Source organism: Podarcis bocagei (genome assembly GCF_964188305.1).
Source record: "Podarcis bocagei genome assembly, chromosome: 4".
In the NCBI taxonomy this organism is placed as follows: Eukaryota; Metazoa; Chordata; class Lepidosauria; order Squamata; family Lacertidae; genus Podarcis; species Podarcis bocagei.
In genome coordinates, this window is record NC_138128.1 from 3,427,721 (window position 1) to 3,438,612 (window position 10,892).

Here is a 10,892-nt window from a genome sequence, read left to right on the forward strand (position 1 = left end):
TCCACAGTCACTTACGGACTCATTGTTAAAACCGTGTTTGTGGAAGACAATCTTACTTGGCAAAGAGGGATCGCCAAAGAAGAAGAAAGAAGAAGCAATCTGAGCATTTCCAGCCTCCGTCCGCCAGGTGGCCATTCGAAGGGGATTACTCTGGAGAAAACAGATGGATCGTTTCAGCAAGAGGAAAGTTAAAACTGGAAAATCCTCCCCCGCGCCCCCAAGGAGGAGAAACGGTCATAAATCACAGGCGCCGGGGTTCACATTTATGGGATTTTATTGCTATTGTTAATATTATTGACCCTCAGCTGTTTACGTTCCACCTTTGTCTATTTTGTCTAGTGCCAGACTCCAAACCCTGTATTTTATGTCGGAAACGACATTCTAAATTACTTGCGCTGTTTGTTTGCTTTTCTTCTCCTCTCATCTTTTTAGTCGATTTGTCCTAGATCTCAGCCACTTATTCGAAAGTAACCCGCCCGCCTCGAAATCCACGTGTCCTTCCCTGAGTAGGAGGATCGCAACCTAAAGCGGCACAAAAAACAGATTCCGTTGCAAAAAAATTAAAATTAAAATTAAAAAAACAACAACACAGGATAATTTCCCTCCGGATTCAAACGGATGCACACCGCAGGCACCGGACTTTTTACTTTGCTCAAAGGAAAATTCTGGCATATTCGTCCCCGGGTGATTATTTTAAGGTGCCTGGAAGGAGCAGCTGTGTTCTTTTTCTCCCTTTGAAGGGGCTGCGTCCAGGGCCCCTCCAGTCCGGTGGCTTTCCCTCGGGGATATTCTGCAACCCGTCATGCATTGCGGGGGTTGGACTAGATGACCCTTGGGGTCTCTTCCAACTTACGGTTCTGTGCTTCCAGAGGCGCGGACCAACCACACGTCAATGTTAGACCTCCCGCAATGCTCCCTCGGGAGTCCTCGCACGACTGCTGTCCGCAGGGGGCGCTCTTGGTGCTATACCCGCAACAAAAGCGGGACCCAAAAAAACCCCAAAACCCTGTGATCGTTTGTAGGATAAAAAAGTTAAAGGGTTTCGGCAGGAAGCTCTGGGGCATGCTCCAGTCGGAAAGGAAAGAGATCGTCCACCCCAAAAGGTTTCTAGGTGCAAAAGGTCTCAAAAGCAGGACTGCGTGTAACTGCTCCGTGTAACACCAGGGCACAAATCATCATGAATCTGTAACATGGATGCTTGAAGGAGGTACTGAAGCCACAACATACTGATAGCACAATCCTATGCATGCTTACACAGAGTGAGTTGTTTGTTTGTTTGTTTGTTTGTTTATACATACCCCGCCTATCTGGCTGGGTCTCTTCAGCCACTAGGAAGATGCTATTGAGTTCAGTAGCGCTTACTCTCAGACAAGTCTGTCTAGGACTGCAACCCCAAGCCACCATCATTTTCTAAGCGTGTTACTTGGCATGTGATACAATTTGTGAACAAACATGTTTAGGATAAGAGAGCAAGAGAATCATAGAACTATAGAGTTGGAAATAATAATAATAATAATAATAATAATAATAATAATAATAATAATAATAATAATAATTTATATCCCGCCCATCTGGCTGAGTTTCCCCAGCCACTCTGGGTGGCTCCCAATTGAGTGTTATAGACAATACAGCATTAAATATTAAAAACTTCCCTAAGCAGGGCTGCCTTCAGATGTCTTTGAAGTTTGTGTTTGAAGTTTCTTGCGAGGACCTCAAAGGTCTTCTAGTCCAACCCCTCCATAACTCTATTTAGCTGTGCAGAAAGCTAAATAGAACAAAATGTCTCTTCAAATATATCTTCCATTGGTCTCATAGCCATGCCCCTGCTTTTTGTTGTTGTTTAGTCATTTAGTTGTGTCCGACTCTTTGTGACCTCATGGACCAGAGCACGCCAGGCACTCCTGTCTTCCACTGCCTTCCGCAGTTTGGTCAGACTCATGCTGGTAGCTTCCAGAACACTGTCCAACCATCTCGTCCTCCATCGTCCCCTTCTCCTTGTGCCCTCCATCTTTTCCAACATCAGGGTCATTTCCAGGGAGTCTTCTCTTCTCATGAGGTGGCCAAAGACTTGGAGTCTCAGCTTCAGGATCTGTCCTTCCAGTGAGCACTCAGGGCTGATTTCCTTCAGAATGGAGAGGTTTGATCTTCTTGCAGTCCATGGGACTCTCAAGAGTCTCCTCCAGCACCATAATTCAAAAGCATCAATTCTTCGGTGATCAGCCTTCTTGATGGTCCAGCTCTCAGTTCCATACATCACTACTGGGAAAACCAGAGCTTTAACTATACGGACCTTTGTTGGCAAGGTGATGTCTCTGCTTTTTAAGATGCTGTCCAGGTTTGTCATTGCTTTTCTCCCAAGGATCAGGCGTCTTTTAATTTTGTGACTGCTGTCACCATCTGCAGTGATCATAGAGCCCAAGAAAGTAAAATCTCTCACTGCCTCCATTTCTTCCCCTTCTATTTGCCAGGAGGTGATGGGACCAGTGGCCATGATCTTAGCAGCAAATAACACCAAGGTTGCAGGTTCGATCGCCGTACCAGGCAGCTGCACTGCTGGGGGTTGGACTAGATAATCCTCGGGGTCCCTTCCAATTCTGTGATTCTAGTATTCTATATCACCTTAGAACTAGGCTGCATCTTCTCACAATGGGCATTGCAGAGCCTGAGAAGGTTCAGAAAGGGGCAACCAAAATGTTCAAGGGAATGGAGCAACACCCCATTGAAGAAAGATTGTAATATGGGGGGGTGTCTTAGTTTAAGGAGGAAAATTGAGTGAAATGAGTGACATGATAGAAGTAAATAAAATCATTCATGGTTTGAGAAAGTGGACAGAGGAAAGCTTTCTTCTATCTGGCTTGAATCTTCTTTAAAAAAAAAACTATTCAAAATTATAACAAGACATATTATCCAAAAACATATCATCCTTGTTTCTCTAAATGAATCTATCCTAAATGAATCTACTTGGAAGAAAACCCTGTGGATCCATGTATCCCATATCTTCAACTGGTTTAAACCTAAAGTATGGTGGCTTGCCAACCTTGCCAACAAAGGTCCGTATAGTTAAAGCTCTGGTTTTCCCAGTAGTGATGTATGGAAGTGAGAGCTGGACCATAAAGAAGGCTGATCGCCGAAGAATGGATGGTTTTGAATTCTGGTGCTGGAGGAGACTCTTGAGAGTCCCATGGACTGCAAGAAGATCAAACCTATCCATTCTGAAGGAAATCAGCCCTGAGTGCTCACTGGAAGGACAGATCCTGAAGCTGAGGCTCCAAGACTTTGGCCAACTCAGGAGAATTCTCCCTGGAAAAGACCCTGATGTTGGGAAAGATGGAGGGCACAAGGAGAAGGGGACGACAGAGGACGAGATGGTTGGACAGTGTTCTCGAAGCTACCAGCATGAGTTTGACCAAACTGCGGGACGCAGTGGAAGACAAGAGGGCCTGGCGTGCTCTGGTCCAGGGGGTCACGAAGAGGCGGACACCACTAAACAACAAGAACATGGTGGCTTATCTGTGCTGGGTTTCAAGCTGCAAATGACATTTCTTAAAGCCATTGCTCTCGAATACATATATTATCAAGACTTATAATTTTCTCCTTTCTTAGGCTGCTTGCTTTCAGTTGCACATTATTATTCATCGATCCAAGAGTTCTGTTTTCCCAGAAATGTCAATACCCATCCAATACTGCCATATGCCCATGCGCTAATATTTGCCTAAGGATCTATTCCAATTTGCATCTTTCATTAAGCAATTGGAAGCTGGCGGGTCTTATGATTAGCCAAATTGCATGTGAAATCAGCTCAGGGCATATGGCCCTAAAACAAAGGATCTTTATTAAGCAAGGAGTATTTTTGCCTCGCTCAGTTCATGCCACGCACTCTTAAATGCCTAGCTGGATAATGAATTGCGAATACAGGAAATGAAATAGACATGGTTGGATCAATATCATATTCGTCCTGATTCATAAACCAGTTATCCTGAACCAAAGCATTGTGGGAGTTAGAGAGTGTCCAGGAAACTCCGGATGGTGCTAACAGAGAGATTTCATAAAGGGCTGACACTACGATGCTGCTACAATTGAAGACCGTCAATATATCAGGTGGCGCTTCTTTTAAAGCCTTTTTCTATTATGCATAACTTACTGGATACAGCTAAAATTATGGAGATGTAGGCCTTCAGTAGAAAAGAGAAGTCAAGCATGGAATTATTTCAAGGCCGTTTAAATACATACAAAGGTATCACACTATGGCCTCATTTTAACTGTGGCTAACACTGACATCACCTTGCCAACAAAGATCCGTGTAGTTAAAGCTCTGGTTTTCCCAGTGGTGATGTATGGAAGTGAGAGCTGGACCATAAAGAAGGCTGATCGCCAAAGAATTGATGCTTTTGAATTATGGTGCTGGAGGAGACTCTTGAGAGTCCCATGGACTGCAAGAAGAACAAACCTCTCCATTCTGAAGGAAATCAGCCCTGAGTGCTCACTGGAAGGACAGATCCTGAAGCTGAGGCTCCAAGACTTTGGCCACCTCGTGAGAATAATAATAATAATAATAATAAATTTTATTTATATCCCGCCCTCCCCAGCTGAGCCGGGCTCAGGGCGGCTAACAACAATCAAATAAACAATCAAATAATAACACATTCTGAAAATATTTCATTATAAAAATTAGTTAAAATCACATTGGTGGCAACCGATTAAACAAAATTCTGTGCAGGTTGCCAGAGGAGGGGGTCAGGCTGCGCCCTGACTAAAGGCCTGGCGGAACAACTCTGTCTTGCAGGCCCTGCGGAAAGATGTCAAGTCCCGCAGGGCCCTGGTCTCTTGTGACAGAGCATTCCACCAGGTTGGAGCTGCAGCCGAGAAGGCCCTGGCTCTAGTTGAGGCCAGCCTAACCTCTCTGAGGCCTGGGACCTTGAGGGTGTTATTATTTGTAGACCGTAGGTTTCTCTGTGGGGCATACCAGGAGAGGCGGTCCCGTAGGTACGAGGGTCCTAGGCCGTATAGGGCTTTAAAGGTTAAAACCAGCACCTTAAACCTGATCCTGTACTCCACCGGGAGCCAGTGCAGCTGGTATAGCACCGGATGAATGTGATCCCGCAGCGAAGACCCCGTAAGGAGTCTCGCTGCGGCATTCTGCACCCGCTGGAGTTTCTGGGTCAGTCTCAAGGGCAGCCCCACGTAGAGCGAGTTACAATAATCCAGTCTGGAGGTGACCGTCGCATGGATCACAGTGGCTAGGTCAGGGCGAGAGAGATAAGGGGCCAACTGCTTAGCTTGGCGGAGATGGAAAAATGCCGCCTTTGTTATAGCTGTAATCTGCGCCTCCATAGAGAGGGAGGTATCGAAGATTACACCCAAACTCTTAACAGACGGTGCTGGCACTAATTGCACCCCCGCAAGAGATGGGAGTTGCCCCCTCGATCCCATATCGTCCCGCCCCAGCCAGAGGACCTCTGTCTTCGAAGGATTTAACTTCAACCGGCTCCCACGTAACCATCCAGCCACAGCTTCCAGACATCTGGTCAGTGTGTCTGGGGCCGAGTTAGGATGGCCATCCATCAAGAGATAGAGTTGGGTGTCATCAGCATACTGATGGCAACCCAGCCCAAAACTCCGGACAAGCTGGGCGAGGGGGCGCATAAAGATGTTAAAAAGCATCGGGGAGAGAATCGCACCCTGAGGCACTCCACACACCAAGGAGTGACGCGATGACAATTCCCCCCCAAGCGCCACCCTCTGTCCCCGATCAGAGAGAAACGAGCGCAGCCATTGAAGGACTGTGCCCTGGATCCCCATGTCGGCAAGGCGGTGGTCCAGGAGTTCGTGATCGACCATGTCAAAGGCTGCTGACAGATCTAAAAGAATCAGCAGCCCCGACCCGCCTCGATCCAGCTGCCTGCGGAGATCATCTGTTAGGGCGACCAGAGCCGTCTCGGTCCCATGGCCAGCACGGAAGCCGGACTGGAATGGATCCAGAGCAGATGTTTCATCCAGAAACCTACCAAGCTGTTCAGCAACCGCTCTCTCAATCACCTTACCCAGGAATGGAAGATTCGAGACCGGGCGGTAATTGGATAGATCTAAGGGATCTAACGATGTTTTCTTTAAGAGCGGACGCACCACCGCCTCCTTCAGTTCCCCTGGGAATATCCCGGTGCCAAGGGACAAATTGATGATATCCCCCAGGGGGGCCCGCACCTCGTCTGGACACGCTCTAATCAGCCATGACGGGCACGGGTCAAGAGGACAGGTGGTGGGCTTTCCAGCTTGGAGGAATCTGTCCACATCGGCTGGAGATATCCGGTCAAAGTGGTCCAATACTGGACCCGAGGACAGTCGAGGGGCCTCCAGTTCCTTTATTGTATCCAAATTGGCAGGGAGGTCATGGCGGAGCAACAGGACCTTCTCCGCAAAAAAGCTCGCAAATGCCTCACAGCTGTGTGTCAGATTGTTATTTAAATTTGGCTGTCCTTCAACGGACGTTAGAGACCGAATTATACTAAATAATTGCGCCGGGCGAGAGCTAGCGGATGCAATGGAGGCCGAGAAGTAAGATTTCTTAGCGGCCTTCACTGCCATCTCATAGGTTTTCATAAAAACCCTATAAGATGTTCTTGAGGCTCCGTCACGGGCACCCCGCCATACTCGCTCTAGCCGTCTGAGGTCCCGCTTCATTTTCCGAAGCTCCTCGGTAAACCAGGGGGCCCGGTTTCTGCGGGGTCGCAGAGGGCGCTTAGGTGCGATCTCATCGATGGCTGCCAGGAGCTGGGTATTCCAGCCCTCAACAAGCTCAGTCAATGAGTCGCCAGGGGGAGCAAGGTCCCGCAAGCCCTGACGGAATCTATCAGGGTCCATCAGCCTCCGCGGGCGAGCCCAAATTGGCTCGCCACCTAAGCGGGGTGGGGGTGGAAAATCAATCCTGGCTTTCAGTGCGTAGTGATCAGACCATGGCACCTTCATCGAGGGAGACATGATCACATCTATACCGGCGCCAAAGATCAAATCCAGCGTGTGGCCTGCTTGATGTGTGGGGCCCGAAACAAACTGGGAGAGCCCTAGTGTCGCCATGGAAGACACCAGGTCCAGAGCCTGTGAGGAGGGAGTGGCATCAGCATGGATGTTGAAGTCCCCCAGTACCAATAGGTTGGGGAACTCCAAGGCCCAGCCGGCCACCGCCTCCAACAGGCCTGACAGGGTGGCTGCTGGTGCGCTAGGTGGCCGGTACACCAGCCAGACAGCCAAGCTCACCTCGGAGCCCCACACTAGGCCAACACATTCAATGCCGGGGATCGATGGCGATGGCAGAGCCCTGAAAGAACAATCTTCTCGGATTAATAATGCCACCCCTCCCCCCCGGCCCACAGTCCGCGACTGGTGGAGGACGGAGAAACCTGGGGGCGCCATCTCTCGTAAGGTAACAGTTTCCCCTTCGCGCACCCAGGTCTCCGTCACACAAGCCAGGTCAACCCCCTGCGAGGTGAAGAAGTCTCGCAGGGTGGCGGTTTTTTTGCCTATAGACCTGGCATTGCACAACACCAGTGACGGAGGTGAGTAATCCTTGCTCACCCTACCTTCGTCCCTCGGGATGGGGCGCAGATTGGAAGGGGTACGAGCATATCCATATCTCGATCCCCTTCGCCTATGACATCTGCCCCCACCGCCATACCTCCCTCGCCCCACTACGGTAGCAATCCCAAGCCTCAAACCAACCTCCATTTACAGAATAGAAACAAGTCAAATCAAAACAATTGTACCAACACAACAAATCCCCACCCCACTCAATAACCAACCCCCAAACCAAACTAAAACAGAACAAAATAGAAATACATCAATAAAAACCACCGTTCATGGTGGGACAACAAAGTAAAAATAAAAACCCCTATAAAACATTTTAAAATATATAAAAACATATTAAGCATTTGCCGCGGCAACATCAGTGTCCTTAAAACAGTAGCGGTGGCGAGTGTGGGCCCCGCCCCCTAGGCCTGGAAGAGTGTGCCTACAGGAGGGAGCGGCCTTCCTCAACCCCCACGGTGGAGCCGCAGCAATGGTGTCCCAGTGCCTCATGAGGCCTCTTAAGCTGTGGCAGTGGTGAGTCAGTCTGGGCCCCGCCCCCTGGGCCTGGTGGGATCAGCCTGAGAAGGGAGCGGCCTTCCCAACTCACAGTGCAGCAGCAGCAGTGGTGTTCCGGTGCCTCGTGCGGCCTCTTAAGCTGTGGCGGTGGTGAGTCAGTCTGGCCCCGCCCCCTGGGCCTGGTGGAATCAGCCTGAGGCGGGAGCGGCCTTCCCAACTCACAGTGCAGCAGCAGCAGTGGTGTTCCGGTGCCTCGTGCGGCCTCTTAAGCTGTGGCAGTGGTGAGTCAGTCTGGCCCCGCCCCCTGGGCCTGGTGGAATCAGCCTGGGGAGGGAGCGGCCTTCCCAACTCACAGTGCAGCAGCAGCAGTGGTGTTCCGGTGCCTCATGAGGCCTCTTAAGCTGTGGCAGTGGTGAGTCAGTCTGGCCCCGCCCCCTGGGCCTGGTGGGATCAGCCTGAGGAGGGAGCGGCCTTCCCAACTCACAGTGTAGCAGCAGCAGTGTAGCAGGGAGAAGAGAAGACTCCCTGGAAACGACCCTGATGTTGGGAAGGATGGAGGGCACAAGGAGAACGGGACAATGGAAGACGAGATGATGGGACAGTGTTCTCGAAGCTACCAGCATGAGTTTGACCAAACTGCGGGAGGCAGTGGAGGACAGAAGTGCCTGGTATACTCTGGTCCAGGGAGTCACAAAGAGGCGGACACGACTAAACGACTAAACAACAACAAACTCCTGCTTGAGTGACTAATGTGTTGATTGTTGAAACTAGTCAAATGTTGACATTGAATACAAATTGTGGTGTGTGATAATGTGTCTGAGAGACCAGGGTTCAAGTCCCCTCTGAGCCATGAAGCTCACTGGGCAGACCGTGGGCGTCGGTGGCTGTCTTCACTCACCATGACCTACCTCACAGGGTTGTGAGGATTAAATGAGTAAGAGGAGAACCATGTACACCACTCTGAGCACCTTGGAGAGAAAAAGGCAAGATATGAACGTAATGGGACGCGGGTGGCGCTGTGGGTTAAACCACAGAGCCTAGGACTTGCCAATCAGAAGGTCGGCGGTTCGAATCCCCGCGACGGGGTGAGCTCCTGTTGTTCAGTCCCAGCTCCTGCCAACCTAGCAGTTCAAAAGCACAAAGTGCAAGTAGATAAATAGGTACCACTCCAGTGGGAAGGTAAACAGCATTTCCGTGTGCTGCTCTGGTTTGCGAGAAGCGGCTTAGTCATGCTGGCTACGTGACCTGGAAGCTGTACGCCGGCTCCCTCGGCCAATAAAGCGAGATGAGCGCCGCAACCCCAGAGTCGGTCACGACTGGACCTAATGGTCAGGGGTTCCTTTACCTTTACCTATGAACACAATATATAAATAAATAAGGCAAGAGCCAGTGGATCTCTGGTTGAACCAGGAAGTTCTTGGCTTAGCCAACCTAAGTGGGTGTTAAGTCCCGAAATCCAGTTCAGCCAGAGATACAGCAACTTAAGTCTTTTTGATTCAGGCATAGAAGACTCCCTGGGAAAGACCCTGGTGTTGGGAAGGATGGAGGGCACAAGGAGAAGGGGACGATGGAGGACGAGGTGGTGGGACAGTGTTCTTGAAGCTACCAGCATGAGTTTGACCAAACTGCGGGAGGCAGTGGAGGACACAAGTGCCTGGTATACTCTGGTCCAGGGAGTCACAAAGAGGCGGACACGACTAAACGACTAAGCAACAACAACAAACTCCTGCTTGAGTGACTAATGTGTTGATTGTTGAAACTGTAGTCATAGAATCATAGAATCATAGAATCATAGAATCATAGAGTTGGAAGAGACCACAAGGGCCATCGAGTCCAACCCCCTGCCAAGCAGGAAACACCATCAGAGCACTCCTGACATATGGTTGTCAAGCCTCTGCTTAAAGACCTCCAAAGTAGGAGACTCCACCACACTCCTTGGCAGCAAATTCCACTGTCGAACAGCTCTTACTGTCAGGAAGTTCTTCCTAATGCTTAGGTGGAATCTTCTTTCTTGTAGTTTGGATCCATTGCTCCGTGTCCGCTTCTCTGGAGCAGCAGAAAACAACCTTTCTCCCTCCTCTATGTGACATCCTTTTATATATTTGAACATGGCTATCATATCACCCCTTAACCTCCTCTTCTCCAGGCTAAACATGCCCAGCTCCCTTAGCCGTTCCTCATAAGGCATCGTTTCCAGGCCTTTGACCATTTTGGTTGCCCTCCTCTGGACACGTTCCAGTTTGTCAGTGTCCTTCTTGAATTGTGGTGCCCAGAACTGGACACAGTACTCCAGGTGTGGTCTGACCAGAGCAGAATACAGTGGCACTATTACTTCCCTTGATCTAGATGCTATACTCCTATTGATGCAGCCCAGAATTGCATTGGCTTTTTTAGCTGCCGCGTCACACTGTTGGCTCATGTCAAGTTTGTGGTCAACCAAGACTCCTAGATCCTTTTCACATGTACTGCTCTCAAGCCAGGTGTCACCCATCTTGTATTTGTGCCTCTCATTTTTTTTGCCCAAGTGCAATACTTTACATTTCTCCCTGTTAAAATTCATCTTGTTTGTTTTTGCCCAGTTCTCTAATCTGTCAAGGTCGTTTTGAAGTGTGATCCTGTCCTCTGGGGTGTTAGCCACCCCTCCCAGTTTGGTGTCATCTGCAAATTTGATCAGGATGCCCTTGAGTCCATCATCCAAGTCGTTGATAAAGATGTTAAATAAGACCGGGCCCAAGACAGAACCCTGTGGCACCCCACTAGTCACTCTTCTCCAGGATGAAGAGGAACCATTGATGAGCACCCTTTGGGTTCGGTCA

The 10,892-nt window shown here is 49.5% G+C and overlaps 1 long non-coding RNA gene across 1 annotated transcript in view; it reads left to right on the forward strand.

Moving 5' to 3' along the window:
* LOC308585230 overlaps window positions 1-9,747 on the forward strand; it is a 133,449-nt gene extending 123,702 nt beyond the window's left edge. Inside the window, exon 3 of the long non-coding RNA XR_014007175.1 lies at window positions 9,668-9,747. This is a non-coding gene — a long non-coding RNA (uncharacterized lncRNA). The remainder of the gene's footprint in view (window positions 1-9,667) is intronic.
* The last annotated feature ends 1,145 nt before the right edge of the window (window positions 9,748-10,892 follow it).